Source organism: Pseudorca crassidens, chromosome 6, assembly GCF_039906515.1.
Source record: "Pseudorca crassidens isolate mPseCra1 chromosome 6, mPseCra1.hap1, whole genome shotgun sequence".
Lineage (NCBI taxonomy): Eukaryota > Metazoa > Chordata > Mammalia > Artiodactyla > Delphinidae > Pseudorca > Pseudorca crassidens.
This window is the reverse complement of record NC_090301.1, coordinates 84,834,641-84,848,120: the sequence shown is the minus strand read 5'-3', so window position 1 is coordinate 84,848,120 and position 13,480 is coordinate 84,834,641. Positions and strand designations below refer to the sequence as shown.

The window sequence follows — 13,480 nt, the reverse complement described above, 5'->3', positions numbered from 1 at the left end:
AGACAGGAATCAAGTCACAGAGCAGAATTAGGATGATGCCAATATATGAATTCACAGACCATTGGTCAACTAACTGGAATACTTCCCCCACACGTAACGGCCTCTATCACGGGATATAAAATGGTGAGAGAGAGAAAATCCAAATTGAAATTGTCCCCAATGGCATGACAACTCTTTGATATTTAATTTTGATTTCTTAATAACTTTATGTTCTAATATGCCACCTCATCCTCTTCAACTCAAAGAGGCTAAAAGTCTGAGTCCAAAGGACACAAAGACCAGGTGTTATCCTGTGAAAAATCCTGTGCTAGAGAAAACCCAGCAGAGGGAGAGGGTGGTAAAGGAGAGGTAGCAGTGATTTGATTCATAGTTTGATCATTAGTCAGATTTCATAGTCTTTGATCATTAATCTAGTTATGTTTCACACATTAGGCCAAAAGGGATGTATTTAGCTAAAATGGACATTAAGGGTATAATCTTTCACCTCTATTTGGAAAAATGAGTGTTACATGTTGTGGGATGATTTAGGAGAGAGCTGGGGGAATGCCAAGCTTCTGTATCATGTAATCTTCAAGTGCTGGAAGTGGAAGAGTCTCTATTAATTATCCATTCCCATTGGAAGACCTCTCTTTCCCACTTTGGGTCTCAAGTTGAGAGAAGAAATGAGGTGACTTCTAAATTGTCTGGGGCATTTTTTCAAACCACATATGCTTTTTCTCTCTATTCTCTCTGCGTGAAAATTTCAAAATGTCTTTGAGATGATTCTAACTCCCACCTCTCATTCCCTCACTTTGCACCAACGACCTGACCTGAGCCCCTGTACCCTGCTTGACACCCCACTTCCACCCCGGCACCTTGAGAATCATGCATAGTTTTTTAACATTCTATGTGGGAGTGACCACTGCTTTAGTTTAATGCCCGGAAAGATTCATGATGTGGCCAGACTGTTACATCCCCTGCATAGTTTGTGCAAGAACTTGTACCATCATATGGACTGCATATTTGGCTCATAATGTCCAGATCTACTGGGTTAAATAAAATATATTATCACAATTAATTTCTTTTCTATTTTTAAATGTGGCTACTAGAAAATTTTAAATGACTTATGTGGCTTGCATTTGTGGCTTATGTTTCTGTTGGACAGCTCCGTTCTATCTGGTAATGAAAGAGAGATAGAGAGAGGGAGAGAGAGAAATACATGACTGCTTAGGGAAAATAACGTAATGCATTTCCTTACTTTCAGCAGTACTCCGTCCTTAGCAGCAACAGTTTTGACTGTGTGTGAATTTCACTTAAAAACAGGCTAAGCAGTTAGCAATCGAGAGGGTAAGTAATCAAGAAGTATCCCAGAGCAAGCATCTCTTGGGTGGCTGGGCCAGTAATAATGGAGAGGAGAGATGGCAGCTCAGCAGGATGCATATGACAGGATGTCTCTGCCTGGCCTCTGAGGACCATGTATAAGGAATAGTCAGCCCTGAATGATGTGACACTCTCCAGGAAGGTGTATTCCAGGTGAGAGCTGGATGTGGATAATCCAATATAAGGAATTCTTTTGAAAAATTGTGAAAGACAGAACATGAATAGAGAAATGAGAATACATGGGAGGGATGTAACTATCTAACAATTAGAACTCATTGATTAATTCATTACTTAATTTCATAAATATCCATCGAGCTTCTATTGAGGCCTATTCGAGCTTTTTTTAAGATAGTGGGGAGGAAACCAAAGAAACAAAATCTCTATCTCCATGATTTTTGCATATAAAGGGAAATAGACGATAAACAAGTAGACCAATGGTGAGCGCATCAGGCTTTTCTATGAACAGAAAAAAAACAGAGCAAGAGGATAAAGAGGGAGGGCGTGTGGATTCAGAAAAGGTATTTAAAGAATCCCTTTTTGAGGAGGTGGCATTTGAGCAGAGATCTGACTGAAGTGAGAGAACAAATCATGTGGGTAACTGTGGGAAGATTGTTCCAGGACAGGATAGTAGGCATTCAAAGGCTCTGAGGCAGGGGCTGTGTGGGTCGTATCTGAGGAATAATAAGGGCACCAGTGAGGGTTAGAGAGGAGAGACAGAGAACCTCGTAGGAGGTGAGGCTACAGAGGAGATTGGGATCAGATTGTGCTTTACCTCTAAGGATAAGGTAAGGATTCAGAAGTTTGTTCTAAGTGAGATGGCCAGCTTCTGTAGAGTTGTGAGCATAGTACTGATATCATATGGCTTCTATTTGGAAGAATTCCTCTGACAGTAAGTGGAACACAGATTCTAGTGATGCAAGAGGAGAGGTGACTGGTGAGGAAGCTGTCTGCATAGGCTAGATAAAAGCTGGTATTAGTTTATACTTAGATGGCTAGGAGTGGAGGTAGCTAGAAATGGTTGAATTTTGAACATATTTTGTAGTTGAATCAAAGGGCTTCCTGGTGTGTTGTATATGTGGGGGAAAGAAAAGAATCAAAGTTAACTCCAAGGTTTGGGCCTGTGTAGTTATAAAAATGAAATCACCATATATGAAGACAAGGAAATGTGTAATAGACAGTAATAGGCAAAGAATGCATGTTGTAATTTATAAGGTATCCACTGAAGGAAAAGCTAGAAATGTACAGCTAGCAAAATAACAGAAGAGAGAAATAAAATGATTAGAATATTTGATTAATCAAAAAGAAACTTCAAGAAAAATGTATAACACAGGTAGATCAACTAGAAAGCAAATAACATGAGGGCAGACATAAACCCAAATATCAGCAATTTCTTTATATGAAACTAAGATGACAGTATGGTTAACAATATACATTGAGAAGAAAACCCTGGAGGAGGAACAGATAGGAAAGAATGAAAATTAGAATTCAATTTTAAATATGGTAAGTAGAGATGATTAGTTACCACTTGAATATTGAAGTCTGGAGTTCAAGAGAGAGGTCGAGGCTGAAAATGTCAATTTGAATCACCAAAATTTTCCAACAGTTAAGAGTCTAGGGCTTCCCTGGTGGCACAGTGGTTGAGAGTCCACCTGCCGATGCAGGGGACACGGGTTCGTGCCCCGGTCCGGGAAGATCCCACATGCCGCGGAGCGGCTGTGTCCGTGAGCCATGGCCGCTGAGCCTGCGCGTCCGGAGCCTGTTGCTCCACAACGGGAGAGGCCACAACAGTGAGAGGCCCGCGTACCGCAAAAAAAAAAGAAGAGTCTGCATCTCAAAGTCATGTTTTAATAGTGACTAGGTGACCCATTAAATGTGTATGTAGAAGATATGATTTAAAAGAGATTCAAACACCTTACTGATACTTGTATTAATAAACTTATAAGATTTCTTTCCTTCTGGGATTCCATGTACTATCAAGAAAGTATTTCAGTAAGAGGGATTTCAGACTAGACGGTTGCTATGTCCCTTCCAAATCTACAGTTCTACCTTTATAATGATCATGAATCCGAGGTCATTCCAGGTGAACCATTTTATTTCTCCACAATAAAAAGTTGTTTTATTTCATTTAAATCATATGAAACAACTATGAAAACTACTAGCTCTTAAACACCTTTTTTTTTTTTTTTTTGCGGTACGCGGGCCTCTCACTGCTGTGGCCTCACCCGTTGCAGAGCACAGGCTCCGGACGCGCAGGCTCAGCGGCCATGGCTGACGGGCCCAGCCGCTCTGCGGCATGTGGGATCTTCCCGGACCGGGGCACGAACCCGTGTCCCCTGCATCGGCAGGCAGACTCTCAACCACTGCGCCACCAGGGAAGCCCTCTTAAACACCTTTTAAGCAACTCCAAGTTGCCTTAAGACTCATTCATTTACCTTGATAAATGCCACTGAGGCAATCACTGATAAAATTTATTTTGCTAAAATTTTATTATGTTAAAAATATTTGGAGACTTGGAAAAATTATATATGTATTTGAAATTAGAACAGGGGGATTCAGATTTATTTTTTATCTGTAACTTTTATTATCACCTTATCACTACCGTTCTAAATGTATCCTTAAAAGTTAAATTTAAAAGTGCATTCCTAAAAAAAAAAAAGTGCATTCCTACTGCGTAGTTTTTTGTTTGTTTGTTTGTTTTTGCGGTACGCGGGCATCTCACTGTTGTGGCCTCTCTCGTTGTGGAGCACAGGCTCCGGACGCGCAGGCTCAGCAGCCATGGCTCACGGGCCCAGCCGCTCCGCGGCATGTGGGATCTTCCCGGACCGGGGCAATCGGCAGGCAGACTCTCAACCATTGCGCCACCAGGGAAGCCCTGTGTAGTTGTTTTTGATTAGCCTATAGATTCTCATTATTCTAACAGAGTTCTTACCATTATAGTTCTTGATTTTGGGTTCATCTTCAACAGGTAGACTTTTTCATGTAAATGTATGTATTTGTCTCACTGAAATTAACTGACTGATATTTGGAACTGAAATCCACAAGTTTATATTTTGATCTGTCGTTACAGTTCTTTGCAATTCTAGATTGTTGAGATCTGTTTATATATTGACTATGTTCCAACATGTTAGTTCTCTTTCAAACTTTGTTATTATTTAAAAAAATGAATTCATTTCTTTCTGCATCCCTTAATCTAAACCATACCCCAAAACTTTGAGCAGAGATAAGAGAACAGAAGCCCATATCATAGCATGCCAAATATGCTTCTTAGCTTGATAATGATAAAGTGACTTCAGTTGCATTTCACTAGAGATGAATTTAACTTACATAAATTCAATTGTATTCTCTACACAATACAAATAAGAATGGGGAGGATCCAGAGAGGTAGAGAGAAAGAGACCGCTGTACATAATAGAGACTCTATTTCCCTTCATTCTCCTCAATTGATGTATGCCTGGTAGTTTCAGTTCTCATAGGATTCCTTGTTTTCATGAAGTTCTATGTTTGATCATTTTGTCAGTATTTGTGATTCTAGTATTCAAAGATTTCAGGGAGATATACAATATGGCTTGTAAACATGAGCCAACTACTTCATCTAATGCTCAATCATAGAAAAAATTATCAGTTCCATAGCTAGAGGAAAAAACTGGTTGTGTTGTTTTACTAAGACACGTTAAAAACTATTTCAATTTTGACTACACAGTATTATTATCCTACAAATAAAATATGAAAACTTCAACAAGATACGACTCCCCTTAACTGTACCATGATTTAATTCAAAATCTTCATCTTATCAATGAAGATGTGATGTATAAGTTTTGATGGGAGTAAAGATATAATATTATTTTGCTTTTTCCTACTCTCCCAAACTGAAAACATTCCTGTAACATGAAGTTGTTATTGAAATGTTATTTATTACCTGTATATATTTGCTAGCACCTAGCTTTTCCTTTTTTTGTGAATGTGAATTATTTCTTGTGTACATTTAGCTTTCAATATTTTCTAGAATTCCTTTAAAACTGAGTAGATTTTTTTTTCACAGATTCAGATATTCTGGCATAAGCATGGACAGTGGTACTAGATACTTCTTAAGTGGAATTTTTAGTTCTCTCATCCTGCAAAATGCTTAGCACTAGCCTTTTCTATCTCCACTCATACAGTTCTTCTTCTCCACAAGCCACGGTTCATTCTGCCTTCAAGACCCTGGCAAAGATTCATTATTTTCATAAAGCTTTCTCTGAACAATAATGCCCTATGCTAAAAATTTCCTCTCATAACCTTTTCATCACGTAAAATAATCATTCACTGTTAAAAAAAAAGTTGCCTTATAATTATTCATTCAATTATTATTACTATTTGTAAATATGCATTAAACTTACTTTAATTCAGGTGTCATTTTAGGTATTGTGAATACAGCAGTAGCAAAGTAAACATTCTTATAGTGTAACATAGTTATAAAGATCCTACATTCAACAATGTATCCACAATCAAGTGGACTGAGGTTTAAGACAGAGAAGTCCTTGATGCCATAACAACATGCAGGTGGGTCCCTTCCCTGGCCACACATTGGAACCACCCATAGACCTTATAGAAAAACAACTATGTTTTGGTCTTGTGCCCATGGTCAGATTTACCTGGTGTAGAGCAGACCCGAGGCATGAGTAGTCCGACAGTTCCCCAGGTGATTCTGATTTACAGCCAGGGTTGAGAACCATTGGTCCCCTAGCTGAATGCCTGCTGGGAAGCCTTAGTTTATAGGGTACTGACACATGTCCCTCTGATCAACCATCAGTACCTCACTGGACTCTTCAACTTTTCACAAAAGATAGTAATAGTGAAAGAAGTTTGAAAAAAGATCTGGTTCATTTTAGCCTCCGTTTTCTTGTGGGATCTTTGGTGTCAGTAAGTGATAAACCTGTGGATTCTCTGCTATGCAGCTGCTGGGAAGAGCAGACTCTGAAATTTTTTATCTATAACTCAGTTAATAAACTGAAGACCAGGCATCAGTGATCTTCATCCTCATGGAAACTGAATAGCATTAATTTTATTTCCTTCACCCACCCCACATAGAAATGTGATGCTCTTTAGGCTCTATCTCCACGCTTCCTTCAATTTTAAGGATGTTTTTCTGGGCCCAGGTGCTTTAATTTTTTAAATAAAAAAATGAATAAGTTGTGTGTCTACTCTGGATAAAATAGACAAATAATCTTACTAGTTAGCCAAATATACACTTCTGAAAAAGAAAATAGAGGCATTTACTGTCTTAAGTCAGGCTAAAAATATTATTTAAGGTACACAGGTAATTGACAAAAACAAGTTTTCCCTCCATTCACCTTTTATCTGGATAATTGCCTAATTTTCCCACTCTTCATTATCCTGTCCTGCTAATTTTGCTGCATACACAACCTGGCCTTACTTTTTGTGGTATTAGCTTTTTTTTTTTTAACTAGGTACCCTTCAAATGTTAAAAAAGAGAGAGACTATACAATTTGCATCACAACTTAAAACTATTAGAAAATAGCAATTCAGTAGTTGGGACAATGCATTTCAAAACACCAAAAGATAACAGGTTTAGAGAAATGGGCATATGTTAGTGATTATGCAATCACTCATTTCCCACAGATTTCTTTTTATAGGAAACTTTGGAAAATCCCAGAAGAACTGACCGAGTCATTTAAACCACAACAGGTTCCTTTCAACATCAAAATCATGGGTAGGAGTGGGAGAGGAATAGTTTTCTTTCTTTTTTTTTTAAGGCATGGACAGCCTGGTTTTGAGTGTGCAAAGCTGTGGCTTCCCCTCCTGTAGACGCCTTCTGAACAGCAAATCTGACTTCCTCTTCAAACCAAGGCATCCTGAAAACATCCAGGCAAAGGAAGCATTTTTTCACCATGACATGGGAAAGGGCCACAGAGATCCAAGTGGAAACGGACATTTCATGTGAGTGACTGTTTCTATCCCAGCTTGGCTTCCTGCCTAATTCAACAGACACTTAGGTGGCTGAAGGGGGAAATTTTTGTTAAAGTTAATCCAGCTCTGAATTGGACACAGAGCCTTTTGACTGGTGGCCGAGTTCCTTGTGCTAGCTGGCAAAATTAGCAAATTTTTCTTTTAGTTGTTGTTGTTGGGTTTTGAAAATACTTCATTTCCTGGCAACGGTTTTTTTTCTCTAGTAGATAAAGGGAAAGATCTCTTCCATCTACACTTCTATCACCTTAGAAGCTGTATTCTCAACCAGGCAGGATCCCCTGAAGACTCACTCTCACCCTCCATGGCCTCTTGACAGCTGGCTTATAACCAAGTGGTCTCAGAAAAGTCCTCCCTTCCCTGATTGTGTATGTCAGTGGGGGTCTGTTTGCTGTCATCAGAAGGTTCATCTTACATGTATGACCATGACAGCCGTGTGTGTGTGTGTGTGTGTAAGAGGTAGGCACAGTGCCTAGTTTTAAGCTTTCAAGAATACTCAAAGACTGATTAAGAAAATTAGAGATTAAGGTGGCACTCCTTCCCCTGTTGCTCTCCAGGAAGCCATAAAAAGTCTCATGTTATGGGCCACATATCATATTGATGTAACACACACCACTGTGTTGATCAAAAATAGACAGTCTTCTGCACTGGTGGCAGAGTGAATTGACACAATTTTTTTGGATGGCATTTTAGTACAAGTCAAGAGCTTTAAAAATGGCATATCTATACCCAAGAATTGATCTCAAGGAAATGTTCATAAATGTACAATAAGATTTATTAGCAATGACTATTATTGTAAGATAAAAAGTGAAAACAACTTAAGTGTCTAACAACTTAGGTGTCTAATCAACTAGAATATGTCCGTCTAATAGAAGATTTTGTAGTTATGTTTTTAAAGAATATCCACTGATATGGAGTAAGATTTTTGATATAATGTAGAATAAAAGAAGAATAGAAAATACAGTTCAGTGACAAATTTATATAAATATGTATGTATAACAGCATAGAGTAAACAACTATCAGGAAATATGCCAAATTGTAAAAGTGGTTTTCTTTGTAGCTTGGCATTTTAGGTAGAATGGTTGGATGGATGGATGGATGGATGGATAGATAGATAGATAGGTAGAAAAGCATTTTATTATATATTAAAAACGTTTACCCAATCTGTAAATATTACAAATTATTAACATATCCACATCCAACTGCATATAGGAAAACATCATCTTTGTTTCATAAGTCTAATCTCCACAGAATAGAAGTAGCTTAAAAAAATATAAGAAATTCTAGCCAGAGAGGTAAGAGACCACTTTCCTCTCTCTACTTTCTCAAGGAGAAAAGATAAGTACAGAGAGGTGATCTCTTTTATCAAGGTTGAAGTTACTTTGTGATAAAGTCCAAATAAGTCCTAGCCCCAAACTCTTTCTAATATACAACAGATTGATTTTATTGTTAATGTTGTTCTTTGTTTACATGTAGGTCATTGATTTTGATTAGCATTTGAATTATTTGGTTGGAATATTTACCTCCCAAATGTTCACCTGTTTCTTGATATCACAAGTGTTTGATGTTCTAAATTCAAAAGGGTTGTCAACAATATTAACAGCAACTTACACATTGTGTAGATGATGTCTGATAAGTGTTGGTATGCAGCAAGACCTTCTGTCTTAGAAACTATTGCTATTTATGCATCTGACTTTTAACATGGATAATTTTGAATTAGAGACTGTCTAATGAAAAATGCAAGGAAAATAAACCAAAGTTAATGATTTCCAATTCAGTAACTTTAAGTAAGATATATATTTTTTCTGCACCAGGAATAGAACCCTGTAAGAATTCAATAAATACTCATTGATGGAATTAGTAAATGCATGTTTTCAGAAACATTTACCTGATAGTATAGAATTATATGTAGTTAGAATTGGCAGCAATATTTAACAATTCACACAGGTCCTAACTTAAATGGTGTGATAAAATAATACTTCCTGAAGCACAAGAGTAGATTTATTTTGGTTTAAACTTTTCCTTTTCCCAATGTATAGCTCTTATGCTGCAGAAATTAACTGTGAAAACGTCACATAATACCTATCTGGTATTATAACCTTCTCACAATTCAGTCAGTGAGTATTCACACTTTCTAAGTAGGGAATGTTTAAGGTAATGAGTTCTGAATAATATTTATTAACTATATTTTAATGACCAATCCTTTTTATTGAAAATGTTAAAATCTTTTAGAAATCACTTTATAAATGTGGTTTTAATTCTTTTACCATATTCATAGGCCACTGGTTTCTAAAGAAAGAAGATTAAATGATTCAGGTTTTGGGGAACAAATCACTGTGCTAATCTTCAGTTTCTCTTCTTGACATGGCCACTAATGTCTAATCATAGAAGCACAGGCCCCATCGCAGTACTGGTTTCATTAGTGTGCCACTGAATTATTTGTCAGTGATTGGAAATCTGGTGTAAGAAACACACCAAGCTTCAGCACTTTCAGAAATGCACTGGCTCTTCTAAAATAGTTCACAGAATTGGCTTCATGAATTCATGAAGAGCGACAGAATGCCATCATATAGAAGGAATTCAAATGTAAAACAGGAGCCTTGGGAAGCATGTATAGCCTTATTTTCAGAATTCCTAGAATTAAAGATTCAGGATTCTCTATGACATGGACTATTGAAAAACCCAGAGCAGGATTGGTAGACCTGTCCCAAGTGGTAGAAGGGGTTTAGTTTGACCATAAAGTCTCTTTAACATTTTAGGAAGTATTACTTAAAAGCCAGGTTTTCAGCTTCCTTTGATAAATTGAAGGATCTGGTAAGATTGAGTTTTCTTCCTCTCAAGGCACTAGTCAGCTTGTCCTGGGTAGAGAGAGGCTGCCTGTTTCCATGAGGCAGGTGCCCTTCACTGGCTGCACTCCTCCTCTGACCTTCTGCTTCACTTGTATAATAATATATTTCCTGCTTGATCAGTATGGAAATTTCATTTTTTAAAATTACTGTCAAAGGAATAAAGCATTACTGGTGCTTCCTTCTGCCCCAGACATGTTTTGTAACTTGACTCAACATTGAATCCCATGTTGCATTGGAAAGGACACTGAAATTTCAATAGGTAAGTATCTTTTATATCCTTTAAAGTGTGAATTATAGACTGTCTTTATTCATTTTATCTCTTCTTTTTATTTTTAAGAAAATGATGCAAGGCTTCTTAACCAGTTTTTCATGGCTACTGGAGTTTTTACTTTTCTCCCTTTTTTCCTAAACTCTTAAAGCATTTTTTATCTCTAAGAATTTAGCTCTTAAGTTTGGCACTATTACATTGCTGTAGAATTCAGTTTAATTCAATGTTAGATATTTTTTCCATGAAGGGCAAGGATAATGCCTTTTCCTAATATTACATATATTACTGATATTTTTACTAACATAACTAATGGTATATGTAGTAATAGTAATTTGCTGACATTTCTAATATTACAGAACCTACCGAATCTGCTGCGTGCATAGCAGACCTGAAAGTGTATTCATTGACTGAATCAGTATTTCCACTTTACTATTTAACCTAAAACATTCGTTTTCTTCAGCATGAAAACAATATATTGAACTCTAACATATCACCCATAATACCTAGCAAGTCAAATAATACAAATTCCTCTTTCATGTACTCAGGAAGGAGTATTTCTAACAAATGCATAGTATAAAATATAAGTTCCTGCCCTGAATTTCTATTGCCGTATACACTTCTTCTTACTACTACTGAGCCAATGTTTTCCTCTTTTAATTTCTCTGTTAACTTTAATTAGGCTCATGAGTTTGCTGGCCAGGTGGGTTTTCCCTAAACACTCACCACTCTGTTTTCCAGGCTAGCAGTAGAATTAAGTTAAGCTGCAGATTTGAGGCCGATTCTAACATTATAAGCTGTGGAAGTTTCCAATGCCACAACTCATTTCATCCACTGAGGATTTCAGCAGGCAGCACTTTTAATAAGCCAGGCTCGACATTTTTCAAGGAATACTTTGGGATCCATTTTTGAAAGCAATATTGGTTATAATTCCACAGCTGGAAGATTTCTGAGGAAATAATGTTTGTCCTCTTGAAAACATGCTTGGCCCACACGGCATAAAGAACATAACGATTCTGAGCCACCGATTCTGAATTTTACTGTAACATATTTCTAATATGTAATTTTCTGACAGCATCATCATGGGCACATGATAGAAGAATAGTAGGATGAATTCCAATCCAGTCTTTTATTTTCTTTCATTTTATTTTGTCTTCTAGGAAAGGTAAACTTGCCTATGTTATTTATGTATTTTAGTGAATTCAAATAGATTTCAGTTGTAATTTTCTCATGAAAAATCTTAAAAACGGAAGAGAACAGAGCTGAAAATCTTCCTGCGATCCTATAGGGCATTAGATCGACTCAGGTACTGGCTGCTGGTTTAATAAAAGGAGAGGATTTCCATTTACTCCAGGCAGGCTTAATGTATTGATCTTAGAGTGAGACAGTCAGAATGAGTCAGGAGCCAAAGAATACACTTTATAGACACAAATAATCGTAAATTCAGAATGTCACCTTTAGGCAGAGGCATTTTTATTATTGTTAGTGGAGCTGCTGAGTAGGTTTGATGTTTTATTCTCTTGAGGACTCAATGTTCTCGAGTCCTGGAGCCCTGTCTTTATCAGGCTCACAAGGAGGGAGCCCAGCCAAACTTGCTTCCTATACTTCTCTATGATTGATAGCAGATGGCATGCTTTAAAATAAACCTATCCATTAGCAGTCCTCAGTGTTTTTACTTAAGGCATTTACAACTGTCTCAAGCAGAAAATACATTCACTCCATGAGTTAGTTTCGGTCCACAACAGCTGTACAGGTGCAAATCTCTCATTAACTCTTAAATAGTGGTGAAATAAACAATGGCTTTTTCTCTGACTTTATTTAAGGGAGGATACTTCAAAGCTGCTGTGGAATTACTCTCCTCCACAACAGAGCTTCAAAGGATAGTTTTATTAAAACTGAACAATATTATGCAATGATACGCTAGTCCAAGGAATGTACATATCATGTGGTGAATGTTGTAGTTTAAAAGTTTGTTTGTTTCTATGCACACAGATTTAGTGGTAAATTACCAGGCTCTCAGGAGTCTTTGTGAACAGGGAGAAAAGAATGAAGAGCTCATCAAGGGTCCCTGGCAGTGCTCAGGCTCTGCTTACACACACCTCTGCTCAGGCACAAAGTGTCCCGTCCTCCTCCTCTCCCCCTCCCATTGCAGAGGGAAGGTAGGGCTGAGCTTTCACCAGTAAGCTAAGTTAATGGTTTGTTTTTAGGCAGCCCTTTGAATTTCCTTGCCTATTGGTAGTTAGACAATAGCAACATCATTTTCAAAGTTACCCAGACTGAACACTTGTGAGATGGTTGGCCTCAGGATTTCGTTCTGTGCTCAAGAGGAGAAAAAAAGCTTTGTAGTTTAAAAAGTCTTGTTGTTAACACTGGCAAACACCTAATGGCACTTATTTTGTTCCAGGGATGGGTTTCAAATCTTATAAAAATGAATTTCTTAAACAACTTGAGAAAACTATCACGATCCCTAATTTTACAGATAAGGAAGCCACTCTGCTCTGTGGTCTTTGTTCCAATTAAAAATGAGACCTTAACCATAGTATTTCCTGAAGGAAGGAATTGAGAGAATGTGTTCTAAAGCACACTGCCTGGGTTCAAATTTTTGCTTCAGCCTTTACTATCTGTATGACTGTGGGCATGTCATTTGATGATCCTCTGTCTCCCTTTTCTCACTTCTTATAACTCTACTTTGGGCTAATAAGACCTACCTAATATGGTTGTTATGATGATTGAATGAATAAATGTATGTATAATGCTTAGAACAGCTCCTGGCACTTAGGAAATGTCATGTAAGTTTTAGCTATTGCGCTGTCAGCACCATCATTACTAAAGTTATTAAATTGACATTGAGCCCTTAATATAAATGAGTCTTCTCTGATTATCTTCTACATCTGGGACTCTGTGATTTGAAAAATTTTAATATCCAAACAAAACAATTCATTTGTTTTTATTTAACACTTTATTAGTCAAACACATACATAGTTGCCAGTCAGAGACTCTTATCAGCATGAAGTAATAAGAGTTTTCATACGAAGTTGATAAG

The 13,480-nt window shown here is 37.3% G+C and overlaps 1 long non-coding RNA gene across 1 annotated transcript in view; it reads left to right on the top strand.

The window, feature by feature from the left end:
- Window positions 1-7,097: 7,097 nt before the first annotated feature.
- The window catches only part of LOC137225883 (uncharacterized), a 193,001-nt gene continuing 186,618 nt past the window's right edge, over window positions 7,098-13,480 (top strand). The window contains exon 1 of the long non-coding RNA XR_010944070.1: window positions 7,098-7,296. This is a non-coding gene — a long non-coding RNA (uncharacterized lncRNA). The remainder of the gene's footprint in view (window positions 7,297-13,480) is intronic.